Below are 20,424 nucleotides of genomic sequence, written 5' to 3' on the forward strand. Positions count from 1 at the left end.
ATTAAAAATCATTTAATTGAAAAACTATAATGGGGCATCCACTGCTGTGTCCCTGGCCAGGCCAAGAGGCAAAGGGGAGGGCATCATGCAGTGAACCATCCAGAAGGTGCTGGAGAAGAACCACCACCTGACCCAGTGCTCCCTGGACGACCTCAGCAAGGGCAAGGCAGCCGAGTGCACCCAGTGCCAGGAGATCCTGCCCAGGAACCCAGTCTACCTGGCCACAATATGGGACTCCACTCAGAACATGCAGTCCCCGCTCCTGCCCAGCCAACCCGGAGCACGATGCTGGGCCCCCGAGGTCTGTCCCCGAGTGGCTCTGCCCAGAAACTGCACTCCCCAGGGCAGCCTCACTGATCCCGTGGGCATGGCCCAGATCCGCAGCCATCCAAGCCACGTGTCCATGCAGTAGGCTGAACAGAGCACGTTGCCTGCCACCTCCCCCGTGAGCTTATCCAGTAGCAGCCATGGCTCAGGGCCTGGCCACAGCCTCTTGGGACTAGCCTCGCAGAGCATGTCCTTGCCAAGGGCCAAGGCGCCATCAGCAACTAGGTGTCTCAGGCCAACATCAAGGTGCAGTCAAACCCCAGCGGGCCTCATCCTGCTAGACTAGACCAGGGAGGGAGCTGGCACCCCCAGGAGCCAGTCCATGGCCTTGGATGGTGGGAGCCAAGCAGGGAGCAGCGGTCCACAGGGCCCTACTGGGCCCCCCAGCCGGGCTCCTCCCAGGGTACCTGTGCCAGAAGAACTACAGCAGGCAGCAGTTTTCAACTGTAAAAACACATTTTTTAAAAATGTACCATTTTAACCATTGTTAAGTGCACAGCTCAGTAGCATCAAGTACTTTGACTTTGCTGGGCAGCCGCCACAAACCACCAACAACTCCAGAACCTTCTCATCTTCCTGAACTGAAACTCCGTCCCCAGGAAACACTAACTCCCCGTCCCTGACCCCTGGCCACAAAGATCCCCTGGGGAAGGAAATGACAACCCACTCCAGTATTCTTGCCTGGAGAATTCCATGAACAGAGGGGGCTGGCAGGCTATCGTCCATTGGTCGCAAAGAGTCAGACACGACTGAGGGACTAACACTTCGGGCTGAGTGATATTCCACTGTATGTTTAGATTACATTTCACTGGTCCAAGCATCTGTCCACCGACACTTGGGTTGCTTCCACTTTGGGGCTATCATGAATAGCAGTCTGTGAATGTGAGTTTACAAGTATCTCTTCGAGACTCAGCTTCCCATTTTTTGGGGTACAGGCAGACCTCTGAGATACCATGGGTTCGGTTCTGACCACTTTAGTAAAGCAAATATTGCAATTAAAAAATTAAAACTATAATGGAACAAATGAGCCAGTAACACTGAAAGACTTGGGATACCCCAGCCAGTTGATATCTGTTCAAAGGACCTGTTGTCTGATGCTGCAGCTCTCTCTCCACCACCCTCATCTCAGCCCCTGTGGCAGCTTTCCCCTGCATGAGCAACAGGCACAATAGCAAGAGAAGGAGCTTTCAAATTTCTTAAGGTAGGAAGAACTACTGCTTTGTAAGATGTGAGCTCTAAACAAAACCTTGGTGCAAGACTAGTGATACCACTACACTGTCTGGACACCACCACTGGACGTGCTCCTGACCACTGAAAATGAACGGCTCGTGTGTTCAGAATCCATGGTTCAATTCCTGCAGCCCCATAATCATCATCTAAGTTGGACATCAGCACATTGGTGAAAAGCCCCTCTGTGGGCAGTGGAGGTCCCATTAACTTTGACCCGAAAGTCCCTGTGATATATGTTAAACTCTCCCCCCAACTCTCATCTCAGGTAATTGGCAATGCCAGTGTGACTCCATTACTCCCATCTGAGTTGCGGTAGTTAAGCCCTGTGTAAACAAGGCCTGTTTTAGCAATACCCCACACAACATCAGACTCCTCTCCTGTAAGACTCCCACATTGTATTTCTTGAGCAGTGACCCTGCATGATCCCATATTTTAAAAGGAAAAAAAAAAAAAGCCTCAGATCCAGAGACTAAAATAATAAAAATAATAGAACCTCTCTCTGAATCATCTCAAACATGCACAAAGCAGCTTTAACAATAAACATCATAAGGGCAGAAACTTTGGGTACATCTGGTTCACCATTATCTCTCAGAATCTAGCTCAGTGCCTGGCAAACCACATGACCTTAATGACTACATCTCTTTACTGTTCCTAAAGGTCAGGCTTCATTTGCGTGTTCTGGTCTCCAGTCTTCAAGCACTACACTTTAATCCATCCAGGCAGCTGGCTGCCTCCGTCTCCCCAAAGACTTCCAGGACAAGAGGCTACATTGCCTCCTCAGGCTGCTGAGTCATCTTCCTATCAGGAAATTGTTTCTGCCTTGGCTAAATAGGTAAGCAATTTTCTGACTATTTCAGACAGAAAACCTAAGTTTAAAAAAGATTACGTGAATAGCTTAAGGTTATACACAGACTCTGACCCAGTTAGGAGTAGAATCCAAGTGGTTCCTAACATTCAATCCTAATAGTTTCCATACTGCTTATTTTGCAGGGGAACCTATCTTTATCATTTATAGATATTGTTCCCAAATCGCTCACTAGGAAATTCTCCCTAAATATTGAAGGCAAAACTGCTTCACGTATCCAATAGAGAGAGAATATATATACAAAGAAATGTTCCCCACATGAAGAATGAATCGCTGTAAAAAACATTCACTCGGTTGTTTCATTTTAAAATAAGAGCTTTCCTCCCAGCTGCCACAATATCCAAATGCTCCATTTTTGTTACTAAACAATCTTTTTAACACCAAGCCCAAAATAATGTTAATACAAGCATCTTGCAAGCCGAATGAAAGGACCCGTGCCAGATTGATCCAAGAGGGAAACTGTGTCACAGATCCCTCTGAGAAACTTTCTATCAAATCACCGGTCAACAGGGCACCAACATCTGCTGATACCCACTGAAAGACATGAGTCATAACAGACAGCTTTAGAAAATACATTTTCTGCCATAGTTAGCAATGCATGACTCACTAGAACTCTCCAGACACTGTACTGCATGAATGACTCAAAACTCTACCAAGGACAGAGCACAATCAGTTCTCTTCCTGCACCAGGATTTCTCATTTCAATTATCACTGATCTGTTAGCTTACCTTAAAGGCAGAAAATCTTGGTCCATTCTCCTTCCTCTTTTAAAAACAGTGGAACCACAAAACAGAAAGAGACTTACAGGCTTAGAGAATGACCTTATGGTTGCCAGGGGTGTTGGGGGCAGGATGGGGAGCTTGGGATGGACATGTACACATTGCAGTATTTAAAATGGATAACCAACAAGGACCCACTGTAGAGCACAGGGAACTCTGCTCAATACTCCGTAATAACCTACTGGGAAAAGAATCTAAAACAGAGTGCATACACTGCTATATTTAAAATGGATAACCAGTAAGGACTATTGTACAGCACAGGGAACTCTACTCAATGTTACGTGGCAACTTGGATAGGAGAGGAGTTTGGGGGAGAATGAATACATATATATGTATGGCTAAGTCTCATTTCATCACTGTTCACCTGAAACTATCACAACATTGTTAATTGGCTATACTCAATACAAAATAAAAACATAAAATTTTTTTTAAAAAAACAGCAGTACAAATATTTTGATATAAAAATTAATATTGGAGGTGGGTGGGAGGGAGGCTCCAGAAGGAGGGGATATATGTATGCTTATGACTGATTCACATTGCTGTACCACAGAAACCAACACAACATTATAAAGCAATTATCCTCCAATTAAAAAAATAAATTAAATATAGCTAATAATAAATATTGAATGCTGCAGGAAAATAGAAATTACACATTATAGAGTATGCTGACAACAGTCTTCAGCTGGCCCAACTCCCACCATTTGGGAGGTCAGGTTGGACAATGCTGTTGCTGCTGCTAAGTCACTTCAGTCATGTCCAACTCTTCGCGACCCCATGGACTGCAGCCTACCAGGCTCCTCCATCCATGGGATTTTCCAGGCAAGAGTACTGGAGTGGGTTGCCATTGCCTTCTCCGGTTGGAAAATGATCATGGTTAATCTCTTTCTAGAATACTGAGTGATAAGTAGAGATTATTGCAATTTGAGAAATATTGTATTATTAAAGATCAATGGCCTGCCCATCCAAATCTTCAATAGGCAATAACAGTAATCAAAGAGGACTTCCCTGGAAGTCCAGTGGTTAAGAATCCACCTGCCAACCAGGGGACACGGGTTCTATCGTAGCTCCAGGAAAATCCCGCTTACCATAGGGCAGCTAAGCTGATGCACCCCAACTGCTGAGCCCGAACCCCTGCTCCACAACAAGAGGAGCCACTGCAATGAGAAGCCCTCACACCGCAGCAAAGGGTAGCCCTCGATGACCGCAACTAGAGAAAGCCTGCACGCAGCAACAAAGAGCCAGCATAGCCAAAAGTATATAAGCAAATAAACAATTCTTTAAGAAACAAAACAAAAATAATATCAATGAAAGATTAAAATTTTATTTTAAAAATAGTACTCAAAGATACTTTGAGAAATAGTTTCAGAGTTGCTCTCCATGACAGAGGTCTTGATTTCTCTCAAATAATATTCTCTTTGATAATCACAGTAGCCTCCCAGTCAAGGACCACACTTTCATGCTCTTTCCTTTCCATTCCATCTAGCAGACCAACTCCAGATTAATTTTCCTGAAAGATTGTTCTGATTATAATGTTAGCTCAGTATGGTAACAAAGAGCACAGCTCTTAAAATTAGACCACCTGATGTCAAAACTTGAATTCACCAATTAATTTCTAAATCTCTCTGTGCCTCTGTTTTGTCATCTGTGACAGAAAGTTTGTGAGATGCTTGCATAACTATCATTTTTAACTCTTTGTGTTAAAAATGAGTGTGTAAGAAAATAGAGCGCTCATGGTTAAGAGCATTTTGGAGTCAGACCTGGGAGAAAATCCTGGTTCTGCCATTGAACTGGGGCTTCCAAGGTGGTGCTAGTGATAAAGAACCCTCCTGCAACGCAGAAGATATAAGAGATGCAGGTTCGATCCCTGGGTTGGGAAGATCACCTGGAGGAGAGCTTGGCAACCCACTCCAGTATTCTTTCCTGGAGAATCCCACAGACAGAGGACCCCGGTGGGCTACAGTCCATGGGGTCACACAGAGTTGGACACGACTGAAGTGACTTAGCACACATGCGTGCCACTGAACTGTCTACGAGTTATCCACTTCTGTGAAACAAATTACCCCCAAACTGTAAGGCTTACACAGTAATAATCGTTTTTCATCTTCCACAGCTTCTGTAGTTCAGAAATTTGGGAGCAGTTTGGCTAAGTGATTCTGGCCCAAGGTCTTTCATGGGGTTGCAGTCAGCTGAAGACTAGACTGGGCCTGGGAATTGTTTCCCAGGTAGCTCACTCATATGGCAAGGTGCTGTAGGCTATTGGCAGGGAGACTGGTTTCCTTCCATATGGGCTCCCCAGGCAGCTTAAGTGATCTGATGACTTTGCATCTGGCTTACTCCAAAGCAAGTGAGCCACGAGAGCAAGGCAGAGGCCACAACGATCTTGCCTTGGAAGTTGCATGACCATCACCTCTGCCATTTTCTACCGGTCACACTGGTCAGTCCTGATTCAGTGTGAAAGGGGACTTCACCATGGTACTACCACTAGAAGGAAGGATCATTGGCAGCTATCTTGGAAAATCACTGCTGAGAAGACCTTGGACAATGTTTTTATTTTTAATTCTTTAAACATTGTTCTCCTTATTTGCCTAATACAGACAGTAATAATATGTCTGTTTCATAGGATTGTTATGACAATTAGGCAAGATAATGCATGTAAAGTACTTAGTACGTATTAAGTACTCAAAAAATACTACTTAGTATTATTACAATCCACTGTTGTTGTTCAGTCACTCAGTCATGTCCTACTCTTTGCGACCCTATTGACTGTAGCTTGCCAGGCTCCTCTGTCCATGGGATTCTCCAGGCAAGAATACTGGAGCAGGTAGCCATTCCCTTTTCCACAGGATCTTCCCAACCCAGGGATCGAACTTGGGTCTCCTGCATTGCAAGTGGATTCTTTACCATCTGAGCCACCAGGGAAGCCCCACTAGTAAACACGATGGATACAATTCCTGAACTAAGGGTTTAGCAAGAAAATAAGCAATTAGTCAAGTCTCCAAAATAGACTTCGACAAGTGCTATAGTAGGGGCAGTATCACAAGTATTATGGAATTGGTGAGTGGTCCAGAGGGCTGTGGGGATGAGTGAAGGTTCCCAAAGGAAATAACATTTAAGCAGAAGATAGAAAAGGATGCAATATGGCCAGAGCATTCCAGGCAAAGAGAACCACTGTGTCAAAGGTCAAGTGGAAAGTAAGCCCATTGTACATCTCAAGGACTAAAAGCAGCTCAGTGTGGCTGCAGTATAAGATACAAGAGGGCAAGTGGCAGGAGATGAGAGGTCCAGACAGGAAAACATCAGTATTATAGTGAAAGTCAGGATGGACAGACAGCTGGAGAATGATGTCGATAAGACATGGTGGTGAACTGAAAATGGAGAGGGGCAGAAGATATACCAAAGATGCCACTCAAGTTTCCAGTTTATGAAATTAGTTAGAAACCTGCAGAAAGAGCAATACTTTGTTTTATCCAGGGTAGGGGTAAAGATGAGTTTGATTTTGGACAAACAAATTGAGTTGCCCATGAAACACCTACATAATGTCCAAGAGGCAGTTGAATATCAGGGTAGTGAGCTTGGGAGAAGTTTGGGAGTCATCAACATGTTACTTCTTGTTTTTATTTTTAAATGAAAAAAATATATATTTTGGCCATGCCATGCAGCTCTGCAGATGGTGTCTGCAGCCATGAAATTAAATGATGCTTACTCCTTGGAAGAAAAATTATGACCAACCTAGACAGCATATTATAAAGCAGAGACATTACTTTGCCAACAAAGGACCATCTAGTCAAAGCTATGGTTTTTCCAGTGGTCATGTATGGATGTGAGAGTTGGACTATAAAGAAAGCTGAGTGCTGAAGAACTGATACCTTTGAACTGTGGTGTTGGAGAAGACTCTTGAGAGTCCCTTGGACTGCAAGGAGATCCAACCAGCCCATCCTAAAGGAAATCAGCCCTGAATATTCATTGGAAGGACTGATGCTGAAGCTGAAGCTCCAATACTTGGGCCACCTGATGGGAAGAACTGACTCATTGGAAAAGACTCTGATGCTGGGCAAGATTGAAGGCGGGAGGAGAAGGGGACGACAGAGTTTGAGATGGTTGGATGGCATCACTGACTCAATGGACATGAATTTGAGCAAGCTCCTGGAGTTGGTGATGGACAGGGAGGCCTGGCGTGCTGCAGTCCATGGGTCACAAAGAGTCAGACAAGACTAGCAACTGAACTGGCTGAACTGCAGGCAGCATTTGGGATCTTAATTCCCTGACCAGAGATCGAACCCATGTTCCCTGAAGTGCAAGTGCAGACTCTTAACTACTGGACCACCAGGGAAGTCCCATACTTCCTGCTTTTAAATGATAAATCTGAAACCCAGAAATGTGAAGTAACATCCCCAGGGTCATACTAATAGGTGCAAGGCAGAGATTTAAACACTAGTTTCCCCATATCCCCTGTCTTTGCCCTTTCCATGGATATTTGCAGCTGTAATGATGTGCTTTGATTAGGAGTGTCAGGAAGATGTTACAGCAGAACCATGCTCTTTCATTTCCATTGCAGATTTCCATTTCTAGAACATATACAGAAATGTAAGTATGTCTTATTGTGTAGCTATGCAGATTCTGCAGCTTGTGCAGCCACCAAATCACCTACTGACAACAGCCAGCTACTCATCCTAGTCCTTTGGATGCATTTCCAACAAGAACTCTCTATTAAACTGAAAGTAATCTAGTAACATCTGAAAGTTCCCTTCCTTGCTTCTGTAATCCACCCCAAAGAGTACAAATGGTCAGAGAAGCCCTCCTGTTACAGGTACCTTAGATCCCTGTCTGTTTCCTGTGCTACCTAAGGAGCCTGTGTGGGAAGAAGTGCCAGGTATCAGTATGTCAACTGCATCAAGACCTGGAGCCCAATCAGTCATTCGTGCAGCCATTAAATGGAAGCCAAACTTCCCAGGTCACTGAGTCAGTGGATTAAATACAACTTTTACAATAACTTTACATTGAATATCAAACAATGACCAGAAAAGACCTAGGGGTGAATAATCATTCCGGCTGCATTATTTTATGGTCTTCAGAACACAATCAAAAACAATGGAAGATGCGCAGCTACAAATTAAAACTCTAGGGCTTCTCTGGTGGTTCAGTAGTGAAGAGTCCACCTGTCAATGCAGGGGACATGGGTTCAGTCCCTGATCTAGGAAGATCCCACATGCATGGAGCAACCAAGCCCGTGCACCATAATTACTAAGCCTGTGCTCTAGTGCCTGGAGCTGAAACTACTGAGACCACCTGCTGCGACTACCGAAGCCCCTTGTGCCCTAGAGCCCCTGCTCCACAAGGAGAGGGGCCACCACAGTGAGAAGCCCGTGCACCACAACTGGAGAAAAGCCAGGACAGCCAAGTATAAGTAAATACAATTAGTAAGAAAAATATAAAAAAATAAGCTCTAGAGGTACCACTGAGAGCTTTCCCTGGCAGGGAGGCCGGCCCACTTTCCAGCCTTCTTTCATTCAACAAGCATTTCCTGAGCCAGTCCCTATCTCCCTTCAGTTCTGATTGGTCCTGTCTTTTCTGCTTCTCTGCCTCAAGCCTAACGAGCTTTTTCCCAGATTTCTCAATCTTATGACCTGAACAGTCATTTAACACTATTAACCCTGTCCCTCCTACAATTCTGATCCCCATCCTACAAAGCTGATCCCCTGCTTTGACTGACGTCACTCCCCTCCCACTCATTTCCTGCCTCTCCGTCAGCTTCATCCGTACTCCTGTTATTGACAACACTTCTTCTTTATGCCCTTTGAATGATGCATTTCCTGAGATTCTCATCTGGGTCTGTCTTCTGAAATCCTTACTCTTAATTCCTTAGTGATTTCATCAACATTCCCCTTTCCCCATCCCAGCTTTAACTATTTGGAGATGACTTCCAAATACACTCCTCCAATCCTGAGCTTCAGGTCATGTATTTTCAAATGCCTGGTAAATGTTTCTCCTTGGCTGTCTTGACAACCCCTTTAGGGCTCAGATGCTCAGTCATGTCCAACTCTTTGTGACTCCACGGACTGTAGCTCACCAGGCTTCCCTATCCAGGGGATTTTCTCAGCAAGAATACTGGAGTGGGGTGCCATTTCCTCCTCCAGGGCATCTTCCAGACCCAGGGATTGAACCCACTTCTCTTACATCTCCTGAATTGGCAGGCAGATTCTTTAGCACTATCAGCCCCTCTAAATCACATGTTTTTGCTGTCTTACCCATTCTTGAGAATAGCCCACTAGTCTTCTACACACTCAGGCTTGAAATCTTAGAGCCATGGCTCCATTCACTTTAATCTTCTCAATCTCTGGAGCCCACTGTCTAGAAATAAAGCCAAGACTCCTTAGATGGCCCTCACAGCTCTAGAAAAATCTAGCTTTAACCTATCTTTCCAGCCTTTCTAACTTCTTACTCACATTTCTCTTCTCCCGCGTACCCTAATCCTTTCCTCATGCTCTTCCAGTTTGGTTGTACCCTGGGTTATATTACCCCTGTATCTTTTGTTTCCATCTTTTCCCTTACCTTAAAAAGCCATTTCTCATCCCAACACTCATCCTTTAAAAAAAACAAAACTTCTAATTTTGTATTGGGGTATAGCTGATACACAATGATATGATAGGGACTCAGTCATACATATACATGTATCCATTCTCCCCCAAACTTCCCTCCCATCCAGGCTGCCACATAACATTGAGCAGAGTTCCCTGTGCTTTACAGTAGGTCCTTGTTGGTTAACCATTTTAAATACAGCAGTCCAACCCTCATTCTGAACTGCTGGTATAGTATCCATTCTCAAGCTCATCTTAATCACCATACTCCCAAAATATGGTGTTTCCTCCACCTGTGAGAAACCAGTCATCCTTGAGGTCCAGATGCACACTGTCTCTGTATTCAATCTACCACCAGCCCCAGAAATTCTATTGTCTCAATATCGCTTGAATCCACCCATTTTTATCTTGACTACAAGACCTTTGTCCAAGTCAGCACCATTGTTCACTTGGATTACTAGTATGGTCTTCCAGCTGACCTGCTAGGTCCTCTGTAGCCCATCCCCAGCTTGTACCTCATGATACAGAACGGTTTTTCTGAGCAAAAATCCAGTCAGACCCCCACACCATCTTCAGTGTCTTTCCCTGCTGCCCAGGCTCACGGGCTCTTGTGCTGTGGATTCTTCTCCCTTCTACAGCTGCTCTGGCTCTTCTCAGTCTAGACCATGCCCCCTCCTGTTGTGGGGCCCTTTCATCTTCTGTTCCCTTTCCTAAAATTCTCTTCCCTTTTGACCCTGCTCCCTCCCATTTAGAACTCATTTAGTCCCTGCTTCAGAAAAGCCTTCTCTGACTGCCTTCCCCCAGTTATCCATGGTTCTGTGTGTGGACTTTCCCTTCATGGTGTCTTCCTAGTTCATTATGTTACCATCAGATCAGATCAGTCGCTCAGTCGTGTCCGACTCTGCGACCCCATGAATCGCAGCACGCCGGGCCTCCCTGTCCATCACCAGCTCCCGGAGTTCACTCAGACTCATGTCCATCGAGTCAGTGATGCCATCCAGCCATCTCATCTCTCCTCTTGCCCCCCAATCCCTCCCAGCATCAGAGTCTTTTCCAATGAGTCAACTCTTCGCATGAGGTGGCCAAAGTACTGGAGTTTCAGCTTCAGCATCATTCCTTCCAAAGAAATCCCAGGGCTGATCTCCTTCAGAATGGACTGGTTGGATCTCCCTGCAGTCCAACGGACTCTCAAGAGTCTTCTCCAACACCACAGTTCAAAAGCATCAATTCTTCGGTGCTCAGTCTTCTTCACAGTCCATCTCTCACATCCATACATGACCACAGGAAAAACCATAGCCTTGACTAGACAAACCTTTGTTGGCAAAGTAATGTCTCTGCTTTTTAATATGCTATCTAGGTTGGTCATAACTTTCCTTCCAAGGAGTAAGCGTCTTTTAATTTCATGGCTGCAGTCACCATCTGCAGTGATTTTGGAGCCCAGAAAAATGAAGTCTGACACTGTTTCCACTGTTTCCCCATCTATTTCCCATGAACTGATGGGACCAGATGCCATGATCTTAGTTTTCTGAATGTTGAGCTTTAAGCCAACTTTTTCACTCTCCACTTTCACTTTCATCAAGAGGCTTTTTAGTTCCTCTTCACTTTCTGCCATAAGGGTGGTGTCATCTGCATAGCTGAGGTTATTGATATTTCTCCCTGCAATCTTAATTCCAGCTTGTGTTTCTTCCAGTCCAGCGTTTCTCATGATGTACTCTGCATATAAGTTAAATAAACAGGGTGACAATATACAGCCTTGATGTACTCCTTTTCCTATTTGGAACCAGTCTGTTGTTCCATGTCCAGTTCTAACTTCCTGACCTGCATACAGGTTTCTCAAGAGGCAGGTCAGGTGGTCTGGTATTCCCATGTCTTTCAGAATTTTCCACAGTTTATTGTGATCCACACAGTCAAAGGCTTTGGCATAGTCAATAAAGCAGAAATAGATGTTTTTCTGGAACTCTCTTGCTTTTTCCATGATCCAGTGGATGTTAGCAATTTGATCTCTGGTTCCCCTGCCTTTTCTAAAACCAGCTTGAACATCAGGAAGTTCACAGTTCACATATTGCTGAAGCCTGGCTTGGAGAATTTTAAGCATTACTTTACTAGCGTGTGAGATGAGTGCAATTGTGAGGTAGTTTGAGCATTCTTTGGCATTGCCTTTCTTTGGGATTGGAATGAAAACTTACCTTTTCCAGTCCTGTGGCCACTGCTGAGTTTTCCAAATTTGCTGGCATATTGAGTGCAGCACTTTCACAGCATCATCTTTCAGGATTTGAAATAGCTCAACCGGAATTCCATCACCTCCACTAGCTTTGTTCGTAGTGATGCTTTCTCTTCTTTTTTTTTTTTAATTATATTTTATTTTTAAACTTTACATAATTGTATTAGTTTTGCCAAATATCAAAATGAATCCACTACAGGTATACATGTGTTCCCCATCCTGAACCCTCCTCCCTCCTCCCTCCCCCTACCATCCCTCTGGGTCGTCCCAGTGCACTAGCCCCAAGCATCCAGTATAGTGCATCGAACCTGGACTGGCAACTTGTTTCTTACATGATATTTTACATGTTTCAATGTCATTCTCCCAAATCTTCCCACCCTCTCCCTCTCCCACAGAGTCCATAAGACTGTTCTATACTTCAGTGTCTCTTTTGCTGTCTTGTACACAGGGTTATCGTTACCATCTTTCTAAATTTCATATATATGCCTTAGTATATTGTATTGATGTTTTTCCTTCTGGCTTACTTCACTCTGTATAATAGGCTCCAGTTTCATCCACCTCATTAGAACTGATTCAAATGTATTCTTTTTAATGGCTGAGTAATACTCCATTGTGTATATGTACCACAGCTTTCTTATCCATTCATCTGCTGATGGACATCTAGGTTGCTTCCATGTCCTGGCTATTATAAACGGTGCTGCGATGAACATTGGGGTACACGTGTCTCTTTCCCTTCTGGTTTCCTCAGTGTGTATGCCCAGCAGTGGGATTGCTGGATCATAAGGCAGTCCTATTTCCAGTTTTTTAAGGAATCTCCACACTGTTCTCCATAGTGGCTGTACTAGTTTGCATTCCCACCAACAGTGTAAGAGGGTTCCCTTTTCTCCACACCCTCTCCAGCATTTATTATTTGTAGACTTTTGGACGTAGTGATGCTTTCTAAGGCCCACTTGACTTCACATTCCAGGATGTCTGGCTCTAGGTCAGTGATCACACCATCGTGATTATCTGGGTAGTGAAGATCTTTTTTGTACAGTTCTTCTGTGTATTCTTGCCATCTCTTCTTGATATCTTCTGCTTCTGTTAGGTCCATACCATTTCTGTCCTTTATCGAGCCCATCTTTTCATGAAATGTTCCTTTGGTATCTCTGATTTTCTTGAAGAGATCTCTAGTCTTTCCCATTCTGTTGTTTTCCTCCATTTCTTTGCATTGATCACTGAAGAAGGCTTTCTTATCTCTTCTTGCTATTCTTTGGAACTCTGAATTCAGATGTTTATATCTTTCCTTTTCTCCTTTGCTTTTTGCTTCTCTTCTTTTCACAGCTATTTGTAAGGCCTCCCCAGACAGCCATTTTGCTTTTTTTGCATTTCTTTTCCATGGGGATGGTCTTGATCCCTGCCTCCTGTACAATGTCACCAACCTCATTCCATAGCTCATCAGGCACTCTATCTATTAGATCTAGGCCCTTAAATCTATTTCTCACTTCCACTGTATAATCATAAGGGATTTGATTTAGGTCATACCTGAATGGTCTAGTGGTTTTCCCTACTTTCTTCAATTTGAGTTGGGCAATAAGGAGCTCATGATCTGAGCCACAGTCAGCTCCTGGTCTTGTTTTTGTTGACTGTATAGAGCTTCTCCATCTTTGGCTGCAAGGAATATAATCAATCTGATTTCGGTGTTGACCATCAATATTATTTGCGTCACACAGGCCTTCTCTACTAGATGCTCACCATTTTATCTGTTTTTGTCCCAAATTTCCAACAATGCCTGAATATAGTAGGAGATACTCAATAGATACTCATTCATTGAATGAGTGAATTGTTACTCTCTGCTCTCCGATTCCCTGATGTAAAGGAATCCCTACTTTATCCACTATTTCTTTCATATTAACCATAGTTTTCTCAAAATGAAAGTAAGAAATTTTAATCCACTTTGTTTAATAGGCCCTATGTGTCTAATAACAGCCATAATTCCATGTTCCAGCTTTCATTTTTTAATAATTAATGGGTACAAAAACTGGTTGCGAGAGGAAAAATATTAGGTGGATCTGAATGAGGTTAAGGGAGTTGTATGCTTTGACTACACAGTGGACAAAAGTAATTTATATATCTTTCCTTCATCCCACACAAAGCTAGTTTTCAGAAATTAGAACCAAACTAGGCCCTAATAAATGTGATGTTCACAGGTCATAATGAGGATTTTTTAAAGAGATTTTTCCCCCTAGTCAACTAATTGATTTTAAAGCTCTTACTGCAAGTGACTCACAATGATTTTAAAACTAAAAACTTTCCAAATCTCTTTATCTCTGATGTTTGTGCATAAGCCCAAGAAGAGAGGGAGAGCAACACTGACTCGGGAAAAACATTCAGAGCAAATACAAATACATTATCTGTTCTCACATCTGGCTCTAATGAGATACATGCGCAAAAATCTGCTTGTAAACATTCCTGCTCAGCTGTCTCAAATTCCACTGATAAGGACTGAGAGGACAAGAGGTGGTAAAAAGGTACAGAGAAATGGAAAGAGCATTAGGTGACAGAAAACCGGGATTCTAGTTTTCACCGCAGCTTACTAGTTATTAGACAAAGCATTTAATCACTCAGTGCCCATGTTTTGGGAACTAGAAAATGGCAGTGATCAAGATCTCATTCAGGAGGGTAGAAAGCACACACACGCTGACCTCGCTGTCCTCCCAGATATCCCTTAGATCAATAATAAAGATGTATGAGGAGGACACAGCCATAACAGTATCAAAAACTAAAGCCTTGGAAATGACTCATGTTGAGAGAGGAAGTCACAGCCCAGGACCCACGCAGGAGACTGCAGCAGAGACAGGAGCTGAAATTGTTCCTCCCTGTAAGATCAGAAGAAACTCTAAGCCCAGAGTTAGCAGATATGAGAACAAAAGTGAGCTGCAGATGACAATAAGCATGATTCACCTGGGTGGGGAAGATCCCCTGGAGAAGGAAATGGCAATCCACTCCAGTATTCTTGCCTGGAAAATTCCATAGACAGAAGAGCCTGGCAGGCTTCAGTCCATGGGGTTACAAAGAGTCGGACACGACTGAGTGACTGAGCATGCTCACACTAAACATCCATTATAGAAGCAGACTACTTTTCTCCCTCTCCATGAACCTCACATACCCCAGGGGCAAGTTGTGCCGGATCTTCACAATAATAATCTAGTACTTTATTCATAAATATAAATGGAAAGCTAAGGAGTCCTCATAATTGAGAAAAAAATCAAAACAGCCCCAAAGAAGGACACCAAGATGAAGGTAAAATTGTGAAAACTTCCCAGAGAGTAGAGCATAATTTTAAAATATGGAGTGGAGGTGGGGACTAAGAGAAATACAAAAGATAAATCCAGGAGAGTCATTATGCATCTAAGAGGAAATCCAGAAAGAGGTAGAAAAAAACAAAGGAGCTTTAACAATTAAAAAAAATAATTCAAGGAAATTTCCTAGAGCTGAAGAAAGGCTGGAGCTGTCAGAGTGAAAAAGCCCATTGAGTGACCAAATAGATGAAAGTTCAGGAAACTGAAAGGGATAAAAAAATTTTTTAAACTTCAGGAACAAATAATAGATTTCCTACCCACCCCCAGAGAATCAGATTGACATTGGATTTTTCATCAGCAACCTTAGCAACTAAAACACAATGCAGAATTGCGTTTTAAAGGATGAAGGAAAATTATTTTGAAACAAGAATTATATGTTTGGCCAAACTGTCAATCATAACGTCGGTGAAAACAGATTTTCATACTTGTTATGACTCACAAAATTAAGCCCCTGTCCAAGTTTTGTGACAATTGCTGTAAATTTTATTACATATTCTTTTAACACAAAAGGGAATCCAAGAAATAGGAAACTGTACGGTATGATACAAATATTAGGGGATATAACCCAGAAGTGAGGCGAAGAAATTTCAGTATTTTAGATCCACGGTATACCTAGAGAGCAGTTGATCCAAACTTAGAAGTCAGAGGATTCTAACAAAAAATGTATTCAAGAAGAAAGTGGATTCCTTTAAAATACATAGTAAGGTTTTAAAAAAAACAACTATGTAATTGTAAGTGATTTGGTGAGGACTTCTATCAAAACCGTCTTGGACTGGATATCCTAGCTGTCTTCATCAGCTTGGGCTGCTGTCACAAAAAATCGTAGACCGGGTGAGTTAAACAACAGACGTTTATTACTCACAGTTCTGGAGGCTGGGAAGTTAAGATTGAGGTGTTGGCAGATTTGGTGTCTGGTAAGAGTCCTCTTCTTGGCTTGCAGATAAAATTTCTTGCTGTTTGCTCACTCACTTTTTTGTGGTGTGTTTGGATGGAGAGAGAGGAAGGGCTCTGGACACTTTTTTTCTTAAAAGGACACTAATCCCTTCATGAGGGCTCCAACCTCATGACCTCATCTGAACTTAATTACCTCCCAAAGGCCCCACCTCCTAATACCATTACAGCAGGGATCAGGACTTCAAAAGAAAAATTTTTGAGGAGGAAAAATATTTAGTTGATAATGCCAGCAGAGCTTAAGACGAGGATTCTGTTACAAGTGATTTATTGAGGAAACGCTCTTTGGAGAAGGAGAATGAGGGAAATAATAAAAGATTAAAAAAAAAAAAACGAAGCAAAAATGTGGCTCTGCTCAATACAAGCTGTATAGTAACTCCACAGGGAAATAGGGATCACAAATTGCGGGAGAGAATGGGCCCCATCTCCCAGTAAACTGGTCTACTGCCCCGGTGTCAGTCATTCAGACAGTCAACCAGCTACAGGCTTGTGTGAGAAGGGGTAACCTCCCTGGAAAGGCAGCTTCCATTAGGCCCAGGACAATTCTCTGGAAAAGTGGGCACTTATTAGCTCTTAGAAGCCAATGCTGATTGCAGCTGAGACATGGCTGTAAAGTGAAATGACAACATAGGGGAAAAGTTAAGCAATTTAAAACTCTAGGAAAAACAAAAAGCTGTAAAAAAACAGAAAACAATAGATCCAAATGTGATCCAAATTGCGGTATTGTAGTCCAATTTTGGACAATCAATATCACCTACATCTCATTTGACTTTGACACTTAAACATTCTCCTTTAAATTACATAGGTTTAATTACAAGACTACTTTCACCGCTGTGTAACTAATCACTAATTAGATGTTGTTAAGTCCTGTCCAACTCTTTTTTGACCTCATGAACTATATACAGTGCATGGTATTTTCATAATCATATTAGAATAAGTATCATGTTTTAATTTTTTTAATCAACCCATAGACAAAGCATGTAAGAATTAATTATAGTTACAGGACACAAGGTAAAAATTTAAAACCTTAACATACAAAGTAATGATAGGACTAATAGAAGTTTGGAGTAAAAGGGAGAGAGATGAGGTAAAGGATAATATTCTTTGATGAGGTAAAGAGTGAAAATTCTTCATCTGCCATAAAATGGGTAAATCTATTTTTTCTAAAATTGAAATATGAAGCATTCCAGACTTTAAGCACTATGTTATTTAGTATTATAAAGATATGCAATGAAGAACTAAAATAAATATATAACTAGCAAAAAGTTGAGTGAAAGAGGAAGGTATTATAAATAAGCTAAATTTCTCACTTTGACAGAAAGGAATCCATTTAGATTCTTAGATTCTACCTAAGGCTGACAAGCAAAGAAATGACCAAATGCTATTATTTGATATTATAGAGAAAAGTACCAGAAGAGAAAAGAAAAGCAGTTGAAAATGAGGAAAGGTCTGGGAAGAGATTTTTTTTTTTAGTCGCTCAGTCATCAGACTCTGCAACCCCATGGACTGTAGCCCACCAGACTCCTCTGTCCATGCAATTCTCCAGGCAAGAATACTGGAGTGGGTAGCCATTCTCTTCCCCAGGGGATCTTCCCAACCCAGGGATCAAACCCTGGTCTCCCGCGCTGCAGGCAGATTTTTATTATCATCTGAGCCACTAGGGAAGCCCTTTTTTTAAAAAAAAATTTATTTTGTAATTGTCTGTATTGTTGGGTGGTTTTCTGTCTTCATGTATTGTTTTTGTAGCACTAATAAAAACGGCAATAAGAATACTTTCTAGCCTATCCCATCAAGTAATCAAGAAGGTTCATTAAGATAATGCATAGGAAAGCACTTTGCAAACTCTTAAGTACTAAGATAAATGTGAAGCGTTATTAAGAGGGCAGTCTTAGGCAGTTCAAGATTGCGGAAGGAACTGTAGCACGTTCCTTTATCAAGCCCTATTTTTAAGGTGCCAAGATCCAAATTAAAAAGGAAGCTGTCTCTAAAATGCTGACCATAAAATATCTGAAAGAAAAAATGTGCTGAGAGAAAGTATTTGGAAGAATGACAAGAAGAAAATTTAAAGAGTGTTTCGAAAGAGCTATTAGGTTTCCATCAAGTTGTTTCTATAAAACAAAAACACCGGGGGAACTAAACGTCAACAGCGGTACTATCATCTTAGAAAACGGTATCACAGGAAAAAAAATTTATAATTAGAATAAAGACTTATCTCCTTACACCTAAACCATTTTCAGATACTTTTGTAAATAGTCTCATAATTAGCATCACAAATGTTTTAGAATACCGTGTTTTTCATAACTTGTTAATTAGGCAGGTAGTTCTGCTCAATAGTCCCATTAAGGGCTTTGAAATAAAATTGTTGGTTCATGTGTCTATCTCCTTTGCATAAAAAGGAATTTTTCAAAACAAGGAACTATGTCTTAAAACACTTTGTTCTGCTTCTATTTCTTATCTTGGGGCCTCCTAGCACTCAATAAGAGTTTGTTAAATGGATAAATTGATGAAAGAACTAGAAACCAATGCTTTTTTTAATTATCCAAAGCATACCCTTGTCTGTCTGTGATGACGAGGACATACTATCCAGATACTGTGTAGGGCTTCTGATCTCTGAAAGACCCGTCTGAAAAATGAAAATAGTGGTATCTACTTCAGAAGGATTTTCATAATGATTTGCTGAAAATAATGCATGAAAAGTTCTGGGTGCGTATAAATGGTTATTACTGTTGTTGTTGTTTGGCTGTGCTTCAGTGGCCCCGTGGACCGTAGCCAGCCAGGTTCCTCTGTCCATGAAATTTTCCAGGCAAGAATACTAGAGCAGGTTGCCATTTCCTCCTTCAGGGAACCTTCCTGACCCAGGGATCGAACCCACATCTCTTGTGTCTCCTGCATTGGCAGGCGGGTTCTTTTCCACTAGCACCACCTGGAAAGCCCCATTATTATTAGCAGCAACTGCAAATAATTGCTGAGAGAGCAGTATGTGCAGTCACTGCCCACAGATCAAGACCCATAAAGATAAACAAGATTAGTACCTTATTGTCAAGGAGGGGAAATAAACAAGCTCCCTGGTCACCCTACTGTGCCTCTCTCTCCATGGGCTCCATGGCCAAGATCTTCAAAGAGAGTATCTCCACTGGCCCAGCAAGAGAGCATGCATAGGCTAATTTAGGGCACCCCATTCCAGTACTCTTACCTGGAAAATCCCATGGATGGAGGAGCCTGGTGGGCTACAGTCCATGGGGTCGCTGAGAGTCAGACACGACTGAGTGACTTCACTTTCACTTTTCACTTTCATGCACTGGAGAAGGAAATGGCAACCCACTCCAGTGTTCTTGCCTGGAGAATCCCAGGGACAGGGGAGCCTGGTGGGCTGCCGTCTATGGGGTCGCACAGAGTTGGACACGACTGAAGCGACTTAGCAGCAGCAGCAACCTATGCATAGGTTAGTTACAGAGGTATTTGTACAGAATTCTCTGTGATCATCCTTTCCCATCCCCAACTCCAAACCTACCCAGGGGCAAAAACAAACAAACAAAAATATCTTATTCATCTTAGTTCCCCCCAACCCAGTTCCTAGTATGTGTGTCCCGGAGTACTAAATGAGTATTTGTTCCATGGCCCTAAGTTAGTCAAAGCAAGAGACTGATTGATGGGAACAATCCAGAAAGTTCAGTTCAGTTCAATCGCTCAGTCCTGTCTGACTCTTTGCGACCCCATGAATCACAGCACGCCAGGCCTCCCTGTCCATCACCAGCTCCCAGAGTTTACTCAAACTCATGTCCATCAAGTCGGTGATGCCATCCAACCATCTCATCCTCTGTGGTCCCCTTTTCCTCCTGCCCCCAATCCCTCCCAGCATCAGGGTCTTTTCCAATGAGTCAACTCTTGGCATCAGGTGGCCAAAGTATTGGAGTTTCATCTTTAGCATCAGTCCTTCCAATGAACACCCACGGCTGATCTCCTTTAGGATGGACTGGTTGGATCTCCTTGCAGTCCAACGGACTCTCAAGAGTCTTCTCCAACACCACAGTTCAAAAGCATCAATTCTTCGGCACTCAGCTTTCTTCACAGTCCAACTCTCACATCCATACATGACCACAGGAAAAACCATAGCCTTGACTAGACGGACCTTTGT

General features: G+C 42.7%; 1 long non-coding RNA gene across 7 annotated transcripts in view; it reads right to left on the reverse strand.

The window, feature by feature from the left end:
- The window catches only part of LOC147361455 (uncharacterized), a 156,154-nt gene extending 139,815 nt beyond the window's left edge, over nt 1-16,339 (reverse strand). For 5 of the 7 annotated variants that reach the window (XR_015137933.1, XR_015137929.1, XR_015137928.1 and 2 more), the window contains exon 1: nt 16,201-16,339. This is a non-coding gene — a long non-coding RNA (uncharacterized LOC147361455). Of the gene's footprint in view, nt 1-14,940; nt 15,054-16,200 lie in introns of those variants that run through there. The other 2 variants (XR_015137932.1, XR_015137931.1) reach the window with 1 other exon arrangement.
- Nucleotides 16,340-20,424: the final 4,085 nt, after the last annotated feature.

The sequence above is a fragment of the Bos grunniens genome, chromosome 12, assembly GCF_055505025.1.
Source record: "Bos grunniens cultivar Pamir isolate PY7600 chromosome 12, Bosgru_T2T1.0, whole genome shotgun sequence".
NCBI lineage: Eukaryota > Metazoa > Chordata > Mammalia > Artiodactyla > Bovidae > Bos > Bos grunniens.